The sequence below is a fragment of the Cryptomeria japonica genome, chromosome 9, assembly GCF_030272615.1.
Source record: "Cryptomeria japonica chromosome 9, Sugi_1.0, whole genome shotgun sequence".
Lineage (NCBI taxonomy): Eukaryota > Viridiplantae > Streptophyta > Pinopsida > Cupressales > Cupressaceae > Cryptomeria > Cryptomeria japonica.
Window position 1 is genome coordinate 238792008 of NC_081413.1, and position 16054 is coordinate 238808061.

The following is a 16054-nucleotide window of genomic DNA, read 5'->3' on the forward strand; positions in this document are numbered from 1 at the left end:
AAAAATCGTAGGAGGTTAACTTGTTTTCTCACAAAACGTAAACCAGGATACCAACCTTATTATATTTTATATTAATTTAGATAATTTTTGAATCATTTAGAAATAAGTAGTAATAAAAAATATTAGATTAACCTCAAATACAATTCAAAAAGATGATTTTGTGTAGGGCTTTAAATTATATCTCTAACATGTTTAAGGTTCATTAGATAGAATAAGTTGAGCCTATAGTTATTTCTTTTAGGTTTATAATTATTCCTCAAATATTTTTAGCACACTTGTTGATCTAAACACAAAAGGGAATGAGTTTTATTTCAAAGTCTAAAATGAGATTCTATTAATGTGAGTAGTTTGGTAGTTTTTATTCTAGTTGATTTCCTAGCATCAAGGTTACCTAAATATAACTTATGTTGTCATTGACTTCATTGAAACTCAACTCTATCACAACCTCCAACCTATTATAACAAGACCACTCAATAGAGGGAGAATACCCAAATTAGATTTCAAGTATGGGTCATCACTACAATAGAAGCTTTTCATTTTATTTTTAAGTGTCATGCATTTCCATTTTTTTTCATATGATATAATCGGTCCTCCCAAGTTGAATGGTGTGGAAAACTACAAATGTGTGTGATGGACAACAGTAGTATTCAATGACTATTAATTTTGTGGAAATATATATCAAATCTTTGTTATTTTTTTGAAATGGTTGTCATGTGAGCTGGAGTAGATGCTATAATAACTCTAATTCTCAGTGATCCAACAAAATGCATTGAAAGCAATGGGTGTTATTTGAATATTAGTAAAAAAATTTAAAAATATTTTTTGAGACCCTCTTTATGTTTGGATTATTTCAAACTTCTAAAAATTACATTTCAATGGATTTCATGAAGTATACAACAAGGAAATTAAAAAGTATATATATAGATTGTATAATGGTAAAATACCTTTTTTATTTAAAAATTTCATAACAATTATTATTTAGATAAAATGTTTGGAAAATGTTTATGACTGAGTAGCAAATGAGTTATCAAAACTATTGAAGGAGCTAGGCCATTGATCTTCAATAGAAGTATACATTGTGACAAACAAGAATCCAAGCCACAATCACCTATTGCTTTTTGAGAAATAATGTGTTAAGTGAAATAGTAAAATAAGATTTTAAATGCATTTTCTTATCCATAGGTCCTAAGATGAAAACAAAGAAATGTTTAAGGTTTTTGGCATAATGGGGTTTTTGAAATCATGGATTTATCTTTGGAATAAATGAGGGTATTTTTGGATTCATAAACATTGCAATAAGGGTGCATTTTCATTCAACAACTTCTTATATTTATATGGATCTTATAAACATGTCTAAAAATCTTATTTTTATTGATAATGATTTTAGAGATTGACACGTTGCATATGATGAATGGAGTTTAATAGGTTCAAAATAGAATTTGCGGATTGAACAAGAAGCTGGAGCATAATTGCCTTCTTCAACTAGTTATTTTCTAAAACTAGTTAGTTTCTAAAAGTTTGAGTGAATTGTGTAAAAAATTTCTTATAGGGGTAGATTATTTTGCTTTTCAGGTTTAGTGAATTGGCATTGCAATTTTGATGTGTTGTTATAGCTCGTATATTTATTCAATTTTGATGAGCAAAGTGAAGTCAATGTTGTTGAGCACCAAGGTAGATATGCCATACACACTAGTCATTGGTGATTTTATGATTTGATGTGGTTTGCTAGCACCAATAAAGTTGAGCAAAGTGAGGTCAGTGGACATCAAGGTAGATGTACCATATAAACTATTGAATACTCATTGAGACATTAACGCTGATGTGATTGAGAAAACTATAGCACAAATATAGAATAGTAAGAGATGATTTACATTTCAACGATATGTTCATCATCCATTTCGCAATTCATTGAGATAATGAGATTCTATGTGAACTAACATTATTGATTAATACTAATATATATAATATGCGAATCTGTTTGATAGAGACTATTAGGTAACTTCACAATATTATCTTCTGGTCCCTTGAGATTAAATGGATATCTTGAGTTTCGATTAAAATAGATATCATTTTTAGATAGTTTACAATAAATAATTATCCTAATACATAGTTTAGAATAATATAAAATAAATCACACATGATGATGGCGGCTAAGGGAAATCAAAGAGAATGGAAATACCCATGGAGGCCAAATCAAACACAAACAAAAGGGAAAACAAACAAAATGGAAATGCCCGTGGTGACGAAAGAAACCCTTAGCAGAATTGAAATGCATTTGGGTGGGTTCTCGTGCCGGAGCCATTAGCTGGAAGGCCGCCGGCAACAAAGAATATCGCCCATAAAAGACTAGCCGTTGAGAGAATGATAACGGCAAAGAAAATTCAAATGGGAGCGTGAAAAAGCAATTGAATTTCAATATAAATATAAGCAATTCAGTTTCATTTCGTTACGGACATTCTTTCTTTCTCTGATTGCCCCTTTCTCTCGATGTTCTGTTTTGTGATTGTCCCTTTCTGTCAATGTTCTGTTCTTTCTCTCTGTTTTCTTCAAAAAAAATTAAGTGTTTGCTTTGTTTTCATTTTTCATTTTTCTGGTATTCAGCGTGCACGCTGGTCTGTCTGTCTTTTTTTTGGTATTGCATTTTTCTGGCAGAGCAGGGGAAAGGCAGAGCAGAGGAAGAGGCAGAGCAACCGAGGGGAAATTCTTCTTCCAGGTAATCCTTTATAGACAAGAAAGATTTCATTATTGTTTGTTGCAAATCCAATCAATTCAAGTTGGCATGATAAACTTTTTAAGGAACTTTCATTTTGGATTGAAATTATTTAGTCTCAGTAGGTTTTTTATTCTCTTAATAGCTACTTCCTGATTCTTTTCTTCCTTATCCTTTCTGACCTTTCTCACCATTTTCACCCTCCATTTGAATGGATTCAGTCCCAATCGTATCAGGTGGAGGAAATGGTAAAACAACCGCCATAACCAGAGTAATACAGATCACCTTTAATGGGTATTTTTCACATTTCCCATTTTGTGCATTTAGAGATCATGGCACGCCATGAGACCACATTTCTTTGAGGAATTCTGTGAAACAGTTCACACGCAGTGTCTATGAATTCACATCCCTTTAGAGGAATTCTGTCAAACACTTCACGCTCTAAGCCTAGGGTTTCACATTCTTATGCATATATATCTGTTGGATCATTTCCAACTATACCGTCTGACACAATAATGTTCACATAAAATAATTAAATAAGTTTTATTCACCCTTAGTATTGTTATCGTCTACCCTTGAAGCTGTAAGCCCTGCTTATTTACCCTTAATATTATAATCTTCGAAGCTTTTGCTGTTGCTTGCATTACGATGACAGTGATGGGTTTGACATGTTTGATTTTGGAGATAATTTAATTCTGTAATGTAATTAATACATTTTCACCTAATACCCATTAGTTATTTCTCCCCATGAATGTTTTGGTTTATTTTCACTCATGTTTATATTTAATCCTTTTGGCTTGAGTGAAGGACTAATGAAGTGAGATTCCAATGCAGGCATGAGATGCAGAACGCAGAAAGTGTTCATATAACTGCTGCAGAGAGGAAGAAATGGGAAGTTCCTTATGACCTGCTTTGCCTTATGACCTGCTTTGTTTATAGCAAGTAGCTGCTCTAGAAGGAAACCATATTTTCAAAACAGCTAACCCAATGTTTGAATTCTCTGGCAATGAATTGATCTTCTCCTACACAGCGAACCCATTTGGATTTGCTATCAAGCGCAGATTCCATGGAGAGGTTATGTTCAACTCTTCATATGGTAGCTTGGTTTTCAGTATCCGGTAATCAGCACAAACCTTCCTACATCAGCTTCACTGTTACTTTTGTATGAATTGATTAATAATAGGAAGAGTGATTTTGGCTAGGTGAGCAGATACAAAATCGTTGAGGACTTGGATGTGCTATCTGTACCATGACTGTAATCCTGTGGTTGTGCATGGAGATGTGCACCAATGTACTAATGGACAGCCACATGGAAGCTCCGATGTCTGATTTTGCTTAGCCAGACTCATGCATAGGGAAGCCACCATGTGCTGTAGCGCGTACATTGCACCAGGTATTTACTTGTCACTATCATTTAAGTTGTACGTTTGAATTAAGAAAATTCAATGTGTATATTTTGATATAGGAGATAAAGCTTTTAGCCATTCTATATTTTTTTATCTTCCTATGTTGAGAACGAATATTTCTTTATAAGTGATGGTTTTTTTAAGATGAATAAAATGATTATAGATTCCCCCATGTTCCATACATTGTTGTCCATAAAAATATTCTATAGGTTAAAAGCATGGATCACAAATTACTGTTCCAAAAGTCATTACTTAAAATTGTTCCAAAAGTCATTAGTTAAAATTATTCTGTGATTAAAACCAGCCACATGGAAGCTCGGATGTCTGATTTTGCTTAGCCAGACTCATGCAGAGGGAAGCCGCCATGTGCTCTAGCGCGTACATCGCATCAGGTATTTACTTGTCACTGTCATTTAAGTTGTACATTTGAATTAAGAAAATTCAATGTGTATATTTTGATATAGGAGATAAAGCTTTTAGCCATTCTATATTTTTTTATCTTCCTATGTTGAGATCGAATATTTCTTTATAAGTGATGATTTTTTTAAGATGAATAAAATGATTATAGATTCCCCCATGTTCCATACTTTGTTGTCCATAAAAATATTTTGTTGGTTAAAAGCATGGATCGCAAATTACTATTCCAAATGTCATTACGTACAATTATTTTGTGATTAAAAGCAATCATTCGATATTATGAATTTTGAAAGCCTAAATGTTTATTACAGATATATTTTAATTAAATGTTAATTATGGAGTTCTATTTATGAACATCTATGTAATGGATATTTTTTATACCAGCAGTAAGCTGACACACAAGCTAATTAGGGGTTTGCTGCACTTCTACGTTCGTCCACACTAGATGTAGTTCAGCAGTTCACTGACCTGATAGGACATACAACTGCTGTCTATAGATTCCCTGCTGTGCAGTTTTTTGGTGTAGCATTGTATTGTTTATTGGCTTTCAAATATTTTACAGAACCTGCAAATCATCTACACTAGTAAGGCCAAAGTATCAACAACTCAGCTTTATTGGTTATGTATTTTACCGTGTAGAGAAGTTTGTTTACCATTGGGATTTAGTAATTCTACTTCAGCGTGTGATGTTATTTTGGATTCCTTGTTTTGGGAGCTCTAGTAGGTTGGCTGGATTAATTCATTTTCTTTAATATTTCAAATGGGATACATGGATATGATTTTCTTGGTTTCAAGTTAGCAGGTTTCATAGAATAGAGAATAAAATCCCGATTTCTAGTACTGATATGTTTGGAATGTTTTGAAACTTTATTAGCTGAGTGCTATTGTTTTATCAGGAAAAAACAGTCGGGATTATTGAAGTTGAAGTTTAAGTGTTTGATGAAGTTGACATGAATGATTAAAAATGGGACTCGGTATGCCTAATGTTTTAGATTGTTTTCACTACCATTTTGTGTTACTGCCTTTGTTTTGTGTGTTTCTTGTGTATACCGTTCTTTTAGACTTGACTAGAATCTGGTATAGTGCCAGAGTGAACCAAAAGATACTAACAATTAGATATTATTCTTAGTAAAATGATATGAAACGAAATTTTAGTTTATCTCTTAAGTTGTTTCAGATTCAAGGATTAAATCCAGTAGGCATATATCTAGGATTAAGAACTTATTCTCACCACCAGATTAGTAACTTTCCTACACTGCCATGGATGATGTCATGCCATGAAACTCCATATAATGCAATTCTAACCTAGAGATGCTATTCGCATGTTGTAAAATAGCAACCCCACATGTTTAAACACAAAGCTATTTCAAGTATTATTGGACCATCTTATTCAGTTACAAATGATTAGAGTGTAGTACCTATTATGAAGGGGAAGAGCCAAATCATGTGCAGAATACAAAGATAAACTCCCGTCCTGATGCGCCTCCAAATTTTGCATTTCATACAATATTTGAAACTGCTAAATAAAAGAAAAGTTGTATGGACAATTTTTTGCCAGTTGCCTTGTTTTTTTCCATGTTTTGAAAAGAGGAAATTTACGCAATATCAATTTATGGTGCACCTATATTGGCAACATTCATAAAATCTCATTTATGTTGCTGTTGTCACCAAGATTGCACACATGATGCTCAATTTGAAAGCTCAGTAATCTTGTGAAACATGGGATGATTTCCGAGCCTGTGGGTTGCCTATGACGGAAATCAATCTCCAGAGTGAGCTGGTTCTCTTTGATGAATCTCCTGCAAACTAACCTTTGACGGGAAAAAGGATAGAAGGATAACTGAAATGAAACCTATCCTAAGAGGAGTTGATGCACCAAATGCAAAGACTTACTTGCAGCCCCTGAATCACAATTTATTTCAGAAAAGGATGTTTGTTCACAACTCAGCACAAGATGCTCAATACATAAATGTTTCATGAAAATGATCTAAGATTTTAATGCTTGTTTGAAGGAAAAATGTCTATTTCCACAACTCCCACACATTAAAACTTATAATCACAATCCATAACCTGCATTAAACACATCATTCCTGCATGCATTCTAATATGAATGAGAGAAAATTGAAGGATTTATAGGCAAATCACAACAATTATATCAAAATCATTCATTGTAAGTCGAGACAAGAAAGATAGGAGAAGGAAAACTACTTCTTTTATTTAATAAAAAGGAATTGCTGCTATTACAAATCTGGAAAACTGAGTTACAAATGCCTTCTTCAACATGAAAGAGCTGGAAAAGCCACAATACATGCTCCAAGGAATAAAAGAACTAGAAAAAAGAAAGAAGAATAGGAGACTTACAGAAAAGAAGCCCTAAAAGCAAGTAATTGAAGAGCTGGTAGTGCCTCCTAAATATGAGCTGAAAGTGATTGCTTTCCACCTTGTCTTTATCTTCAAATCTGCATGATGAAGCCTTGGGTCGAATTTGAACTAAAGCCATGCAAAAAGGAGGTCCAAACTGATGGTAACTAGAGGTTGATTGCTTCAAAGTTGTCCTCAACTGATGGTTAACCCATGAGGGTTCATAACTGCAATAGGACTGCTAGAACTGCTTCAAACTTCCCCTTTTTGAGGGCCAAACTGATGTGAACTCAGAATCCCACCTCTTTTATCTCAAACTCATACTTGCACTGCTTGATGATGAGTTAACGGATTGATAGGATTGTGTACTTTGAGCTTGAATTCAAACTTGAGGCTTACCTACCCTCATGAAATGTGGGTTTCTAAGTTTCTCTTCACTGATTTCCTTGACCCGTATGACATTCTCCAATGATTATGTCTTCAATTAGATGTATGATTTTTTAGTATATTGACATATGCTTTATCAAAGTAATAACTTAGAACTCTTTCTTTATGACTAAGATTAATATCATTTCTGCTGCTTTATCATGACATAAACTTTCATTATATTGCTTTATAAACCATCTCCGTCCTGATAACTGTCAAAAGCCTCATATTGTGTGGATTGACCATTACATTGTCTGCTTGACTGTAACAATACCCTTCCTCTTTGTGACAGTTATGAAGATTGACATGATATTTACTAGTCATGGCTTTATCAAAGTAATAACTTAGAACCCTTTCTTTATGGCTAAGATTAATATCATTTCTGCTGCTTTATCATGACATAAACTTTCATTATATTGCTTTATAAACCATCTCTGTCCTGATGACTGTCAAAAGCCTCATATTGTGTGGATTGACCATTACATTGTCTGCTTGACTGTAACAAATACCCTTCCTCTTTTTGACAGTTGTGAAGATTGACATGATATTTACTAGTTATTTTCAGACTTGCCCATACTTTTACATCTCATTATGCCTCATGACTGCTAAATCAAAGTTATTTTCAGACTTGCCCATACTTTATATTCCTTGAGTATTTATGCTTCTTGTACAACATGATATAACATCATTAATGGCCTTTTAGGGTGCATAATCTCTGTCATATTGTTGCTTTGACAACATCATTAATCCATGCATCAATGTTCATGGAAAAGCTCTTTGTTGTAGGCCTTCACATTATTTTGTCTGTAGACATGTTCACTTCGATGCATGGATGGTCTTCTATGTACTGTTACAGTGATCCTCATGGCTGCTTCTATCATATCATTGTGTTTACTGATCATGCTTAGACCTGTATTCTTATTAAGGCCTTTGGAGAACCCACCAGGTCTTGAGTTTCTTTGGTGAAGATTTGACATTATCACACTGTGATTATATCCTTGAAAGGGCCTAGCTTTTCTTTGATGATTTTAACTGTGATTCTCATACTCTTCATGGCTGTGACTGCTCTGTTCACGGGCTTATGACTACCATGCTTATTCTTGTGTTTCTACACCCATTTCTGGTTTAAGCTTTCTACACCCATTTCTCGTTTGCTTAAACCTTGCACTATGAGCTGTCTCTGACTTAGGGCTAAGTCTGTTATTATGCAGAGATCACTGTGCACCCTTCATACCTTTACCACTGTATTTGCCCTTTCAACTGATTTGGTTGCCATGGCATATATTTAAGAGATTCGTCATTGATTTGATAGTTATTATATTTTGACAGTCTTTCCATCTTTGGTTTAAGGTGCTGCTCTTGTAGGCTGTCAAAGTTTCTCTCTTGGCTATTGTGGACAGTGATATCCATCTTTGCTGTCTTTATGCATGCATCGTTTGACTGCTATTTAGCCTTTTGGTGACTGTCCTTTGTATGCAACAGGGTATTGTCTTTCATGGTACTCTATACATCATGCTACCCATATAAGCCTTCATAGGGTATATGTCTAACTTTGAAACAATGAAATCTTCCTTTATTTTGCTTTGTCAATTCCTTGCCAAAGATTTGCTGGATGTCTCACCATTAAGAACTGTATTTCCTTATATTGTATGCACTCTTCATTAACTTCTAACTTGTCGAAGCAACCTTATTTTTAGCATACGAAATAATTGAAATCTTCTCGTACACATGAAAAAATGAACCTCCCATTTATGAATGGCAAAGAGAGGTTTTTAGAAAGGTGGAACTGACCTTTTATGAGCTGTTTGCGTGCGTGATCTCTACATGGGTTTGCATGGACTTGATGTGGATTCAAGCAGATATATCCCACGTGCCCTGCATGAACCTGACTCCATCACATCCAACCTCTAAGAATAAACTATTAATGACACCTCAAACTACTGACGCATTTGAGTGAAGTCTTCATAACTGAGAGTATACATCAAGTTCAAACATGGGTTTCTCTCTTTGAGTTATTGCTGGAGATCTGATCATTATGGTGACCATTATGGGTCTGTATCAGCAAGAGAAACTCCAGAAATCCAGCTTTCATGTTTAATAATTCAAGCTCATGTTAAGGAAAAACCCTAACTTAACTCATGCAACGTGTAAAGCTTTATTTCTTTTAAAAGCTTTGTTTCCCTCCAAAGCTTAAGACTGAATTTTTTCAACTTCATGCTACATGGACAACTTTTATCTTGAAATTCCAATTTCATCTAATATGAAATTAATTTCTTTGATCTTTATTTCAATGTGGAGAGTGCTTTTTGTGAACCTTCTCAAATATGATATAAATAAATCCAAAACATTATCTACTCCTTTATTTAAATGTGACCATTACCTTGACTTCAATGATCTAAGGCTTTGGAGGTAAATTTTTGCCATCTTTAAAAAGTTTAAAACCTTTTAAAACTTCATTATGAGCTCCAAACTTGTGTAGGCTATTTTTCTCCTAGATACTTGAAAAATAGGTAACAGTTGCATTTTGCAAAATGAATCTACTTGTTCAAATTTTAGCATGAAAATACCAAAACCTAAGCTCGTAAACACTTCTAACTGTTTTATCTCTAATTCCACTGGCTCTAGTCACCTTTAGATGATAAAAGAATAGGCTTGAAATCTTGCAAAAACGTTACTGAATTCAGAGGCAGCAAGAAGCTCACTTACAGCAGTAGCAAGTTTTTGGTTAGGTGTTCATGTGTGCACAAAAGAGTTACCAGACAACTTGTTCAATCTATTTACACCCAATAGGCCTACTGCTAAGAAATTTGTAATTCGTCAGCAAATAAGCTAACCAGATTTGAAAATTGACCAAATTGGCAAAAATGTAGAATGAGCCGACTAATTTCACTAGCATCTTTTATGTTGATTGAGATCATTTAGGTCATATCATTTAGTATTGAGATGTTTGGAATGTTTTGAAAATTTATTAGGTGGCTTCTATTGTTTTATCAGGAAAAATTGTTAGAAAAAAAGAGTTTACAGTTGATCTTGAAAGTGATCTTCTAAAAAATAGTGTTTTGTTTGCATGTCAATATCATGTCTATAGATTGGTTTTATAGAAGCAATATTTTTGCTATAGATTAGTGTTAGTTTGCAGTGCAAATTTTCCTTTTGCCAAATAGATCTTAGATTTTGAATTTGTATTGTCGACCTTAACCTAGTAGATATCATCCATTCATAGATGCCTGAATCACTTCACTTACAAATCTGGCTATGCCAAGTGAGTCTTCTAATACAATAGAACAACTTAGTTTCTTCATTTTTCTTAGTCACTAAACTGCGAGATGCTTAATACATATTAGTTTCTTGATTCTTCTTAACTAGAACCGGTTACTTTTCACTGTCATTATAGGGCTCATAGGTAACCTATGAGCATGACATATACCCTGACAACACTAATTAAAGTTATGAGAAGATCTTCTATTCAAGCCAAACTTAATTAACTGACTAAAAGGGTCCTGCTATAGCTTCCATTGCAATGGTAAAGCCAGGTAAAGAGCAGATTTTTGAAAGTGCTTCTATCATGAACAAACTTCACACTTAAAGCCTTTAAGTGATGTTTTACATTGAGACATTCTCCAAAAGTGGTATCTTTAGATTTGAGTCCATCTAAGAATGTTTCTTCAAGAGAGCCAGAATCTCTTCCATTACCTCCACCACCTCTTTTACCATCCCCAACATCATCTATTATTGTTTGCAACTTTGATGAAAAAAATTTCACCTTGCAAAATTTTTATGTATGTTTTCAAATTCAAACAGTGTTCTATCTTTGTGATGTTTTTTTGGTTTGTTTGTTGTAGTTGTAAAATGTATGAATCATTTAGCATCCTAAATTTCATTTTCTGAATTGGAGATTACTTGAATTATCATTTTTACTTGCTACATTATGTTGACTAATTTATGCTTAATGCTGCTACTAATGGACTATGCTTTGCTGATGATCTTTTGCCTTGGAAGAGACCTCTGAGAGTGATCTATGTCCTCTTTGATCTCTAGCAGACTTTGCTCTTTTTAGCAATGACCTTTTTTCCCATGAACCTTTGGCTCTTCTTACTGCACACAGTCCAATAAGGACTGCTCCTAACTGTATTTCCTGCTTCTTGTCTGCGTTATCTAGGTCTGCTCCTTAGGAAAAGACTCTTATTTGACTGTGCATCTTTCTCTGTTCATTTCCCTAAGCTGTCAGGACTGTATTTGGTTGCTATTTGGTCTCACAAAAGCATTCCAATGTTTGTCAACACATTGTCTACAATTAGTATTTGTTACTGCTCTTTGACTGTGTCAATGGCTATCATACTTGCTTAGGGACTGGTAATGCTCTTTACTATTTGTCACTATCCTTGGATAGGGTTTATGACAATGATATGAAGAACTATGGAATGTCTTCTTAAATTGTAATGAGCTTGTGTGAGGGTTGCAACAAACACTAAACTGTTCGCTTTCTTTGTACTAACACTATTTGATGCTTTTTATCAATCATTGTCATCAGGCTGCTATATGACTGGGTTTTCATTTTTTGATTGGCCCTTGACACTTAGATCTATATCTTCCCTTCCTTTGTGCTGTTGCCTTTTAAACTTTGATGCTCCGAGTCTATCATTCATGACTGGTATTAGATATGTTGAGGGCTAATGCCATCTTACTGTAGTTTACTATTCCAATCCTCTGTTCATTGCCTTAACAGTTGATGAACACACTGTCATTAATACTTCTCTTCATTATTCTTTGATTCTTGGGACTACACTGAAGGCTTTGATACTGAAACAAAAATTTATGGTGAAAGTTCTTGACTGTCATACATGTAATCCTCATCAAAAGGACTGCCCAATTGATTCTTTTGCTATTAAAACTTTGTCTTTTACCCTAAGGCTGCTATCCATGATCTCAATAGACTGGCCTAAACATGTTTTGAATGCATTCTTCGCTGAGACAAGGGTTTTGTGTTTGGTTGTGACTGATTTTGAGTGACGTTTGATGCACTGTTCTTTATGGTTCAGGTCTGCAATATTTGTCTTTTTGGCACTGCTACAGTCCTTGTATTGTTACCATTGATGCCTTTTTGTGCCTTGGGAATGCAAATCTCCTTTGTATTTTTCATCCACTGTTCCTTATGTGCTAAGATCAATTTGTTACTGAATGCTGCAAAATTCATCTCTGCCTTTTTGTACTGTGAACACAAATCACTGCTATGCAGTCATTGTATTTGCAGGGGTGTCTTGTCAACTTTTGAAAGCCTGCTATATCTATCTTCCTTGCATGACCGTATACTCATTGCTTTCACTATTTGGAACTAAAAAAGTCATTTCATGCTTTTGAGGTTGTGATATCTTATGACTGTAATAATAGTTCATGATACTGCACCTTCTTCTTGTTGTTATCTCTGATGCATGCATTCACTGCCTTCTGACAAGGCTTTCTCTGTTTTGTGCTTTGATGATCCATGCAGGTTCACATAGACATATGCTCATATCCCTAAATACTCCAAGATACAAATATTTGAAAAGATTTTGATGCTAACTCTAAAAGTTCATTTTTTCCTTTCAAAACCTATTTTTAACCTGGGGGCAAAAAATAGGTAACAATGTTTTTTGGGTTTGTTTGTGGTAGTTGTAAAATGTATGAATCCATCGTCATCCTAAATTTCATTTTCTGGATTGGAGATTACTTCCATTATCATTTTTATTTTTACTTGCTACATTATGTTGACTAATCTATGGTTGAATTGGTATGACAGGGCGACAGACATGTTGGAGCCAAAAAACTACAGTATGATAAGAATTAGTTGTTTTTCATCATGGTGTATTCAAAACAGCAAGAGATGGAATTAGGTTTGCACTATTTCTTTAGTTATGTTTTGGTCAAGCGTTTTGACTTGATAGCATTGTAAAATGTACAAATATAATGTTTAATAAAAAAATTATTGGATTGCACTCAAGGGAATAGTCACTAGCCATGGATATTCCTTGAGGTCGTGTTTTCTAACAGCTTAAAGAATGGTCAATAGGCCAAAACCATTCTTTAAGGTTTGTGTCTCATTTTTTTATTAGTTTAATTTTTATTTAAGCATTTATTACTTTCGATTTCAGCATTGAAGTTAAATTTCACAATTTCATAAATAAATTTATCATTTACCCCCTCAAATGTTATGTGAATCATTTAAAATGGCAACCAGATAATTAACATTATATTATAAATGATTGGAAACTAAACATTAATTACCCTTGCAAAGTATCATTAAAAGAGCATCATGAATTAATATAAGAATTTCACCATAATTATAATAAAATATATTTCCATAAGTAACAAATCATAAAATATGACAATGAAATATAACCAACATAAATAAAAATAAAACATGTTGTGTTGTGTTGTGTTGTGTGGTTTGTGTTGTTTTGTGTGGTTTGGTTTGTGTTGTTTTGCATGGTTTGGTTTGTGTTGTGTTGTTTCTTGGTTGTTTTAGGTCAATTAGGGGAGACCAAACAAGCTTCTAACTTCAGGTGATTGGACTTGTTAGTAGAGAATGTTTGAATAAATATTTTCGAAACTAAGAGAAGCTTGTGTAAATATTTTCATTTTAAATAATACTCGAAGTAAAAAGAAAATCGTGATTGCAAAGGTAAAGTAAATAATATTTTTTAAATTAGAAACGTATATGATATGTTTTTCAAACTAAGTATACTAATTAACCCCAAGCAAAACATAATTCTAAGCATTATTATTGTTTAGGATTAGGATTTAGGGGTATGATTATAATTAAGTTTTAGGGTTAGGATTGTGGTTAAGGGTGTTAGGATTATTGTTTAGGGTTTAATGTTTTAAGGTTTAGGGATTCAAATTTTAGGGTTTAGGGTTCAGAGATTTAGGGTTTTAGGTTTTAGGGTTAGAATTTAAGTTTTAGATTATAGTTTAGGGTTTGACTTTAGGGTTTAGGGTTTTGGTTTAAGGTTTGGATTTATGGTGTTTAAGCGTTAGGGTTAGGGTTTGGGGCTTCAGGTAGGGTTTAGGGTTTATAGTTCATTTTTTTTGGTTTAGGGATAGGATTATAGTTGGTTTGGGGTTTAGTGCTAGACGAGTTTAGGGTTTAGGTTTCGAGTTTAGGGTTAGGGTGAAGGGTTCGAGTTTATTAAGGTTTATGTTTTAAGGTGGGTTTGGGTTTAGGGTTTAAGATTTAGGATTAGGGTTTGGGGCTTCAGGTACGGTTTAGGGTTTACGATTTAGGGTTTGGGTGGGGTTTAGTGCTGGATGAGTTTAGGTTTTAGGGTGGGTTTGGGTTTAGGGTTTAAGATTTAGGATTAGGGTTTGGGGCTTCAGGTAGGGTTTAGGGTTTACGATGTAGGGTTTGGGTTTAAGGGTTAGGGTTAGGGTTTGGGGCTTCAGGTAGGGTTTAGGGTTAGGATTATAGTTGGTTTGGGGTTTAGTGCTTGGCAAGTTTAGGGTTTAGGTTTCGAGTTTAGGGGTAGGGTGAAGGGTTCAGGTTTATTAAGGTTTAGGTTTTAGGGTGGGTAGGGTTTAGGGTTTAGGATTCATGTTTAGGGTTCAGGATTCATTTTTAGGGTTAGGGTTAGGGTTTGGATTTAAGGTGTTTAAGGGTTAGGGTTTGGATCTAAGGTGTTTAAGGGTTAGGGTTTAGGTTTTAGGGTTAGGGTTTGGGGCTTCAAGTAGGGTTTAGGGTTTGGATTTATGGTTTACGATTCAAATTTTTGGGTTTAGGGTTTATGGTTAGGATTATAGTTGGGGGGTTTAGTGTTGGGCGAGTTTAGGGTTTGAGTTTAGGGCGTTTAGGGTTTGAATTTTGGGGTAGGGTTAAGGGTTCAAGTTTCTTAGGGTTTAGGAATTAGGATTCGTGTTTAGGGTTTAGGTTTTAGGATTAGAGTTTAGGGTTTGGGGATTTATGGTTTCGATTTTAGGGTTTGGGGATTTAGGTAGGTTTAGGGTTTGAAGGTTTGGGTTTATGGTTTACGGTTCAATTTTTTGGGTTTAGGGTTTAGTGTTGGATGAGTTTAGGGTTTCAAAACATATATATTTCTAGTTTGAAGAAGGAAACCCAATATTTTACCATTTTGAAAACATATATATATTTCTAGTTTAAAGAATATTATTTTCTTTAACTTTGGAATCTCGATTTTCTTTTTAGAGAATTTCAACATGCAATTAATTACCTTTAATAAAAAATATTATTTATTTAAATAAAATATTTACACAAAAGCTTCTCTTAGCTTCGAGAATATTTATTCAAACATTCTCTACTAACAAGGCCAACCACATGAAGGTAGAAGCTTGTTTGGCCTCCTTAATTGACCTAAGACAACCACAAAAAAAACAACACAACACAAACAAGACAACACAACAAAAACCAAACAAGACAAGACAACACATGTTTTATTTTATTTATAACAAATTATTTACATAGTTTTAAATAAGCAACTTAAATGTGATGGTTATGAAAAATGGAATAGTGTTAATGTATTATGAGTCAAAATACATATTTTAGTTATGAAAAATGGAATAGTGTTAATGTATTACGAGTCAATACATATTTTAGTTATGTATGTTGCATTAGCAAAGTGAATTCACGATGCTCTTTTAATGATATTTTAAGGGTATTTCATGATTAGTTTCCAATCATTTACAATAATGTTAATTATCTGATTGTCATTTTTAAAATTTTAGTGGCATAGTTATGTAGCGTGAA

At 33.9% G+C, this 16054-nt stretch overlaps 1 long non-coding RNA gene across 2 annotated transcripts; it reads left to right on the plus strand.

The window, feature by feature from the left end:
* Nucleotides 1-2167: 2167 nt before the first annotated feature.
* LOC131037182 (uncharacterized) lies at nt 2168-13297 on the plus strand. Of its 2 annotated transcripts, XR_009104182.2 has the most exons (6): nt 2168-2713; nt 3545-3828; nt 3913-4103; nt 4421-4508; nt 12809-12937; nt 13097-13297. It is a non-coding gene; the product is annotated as an uncharacterized LOC131037182 (long non-coding RNA). The 2 variants fall into 2 exon arrangements; XR_009104183.2 differs by lacking the exon at nt 12809-12937 and having other exon boundaries at nt 2171-2713.
* Nucleotides 13298-16054: the final 2757 nt, after the last annotated feature.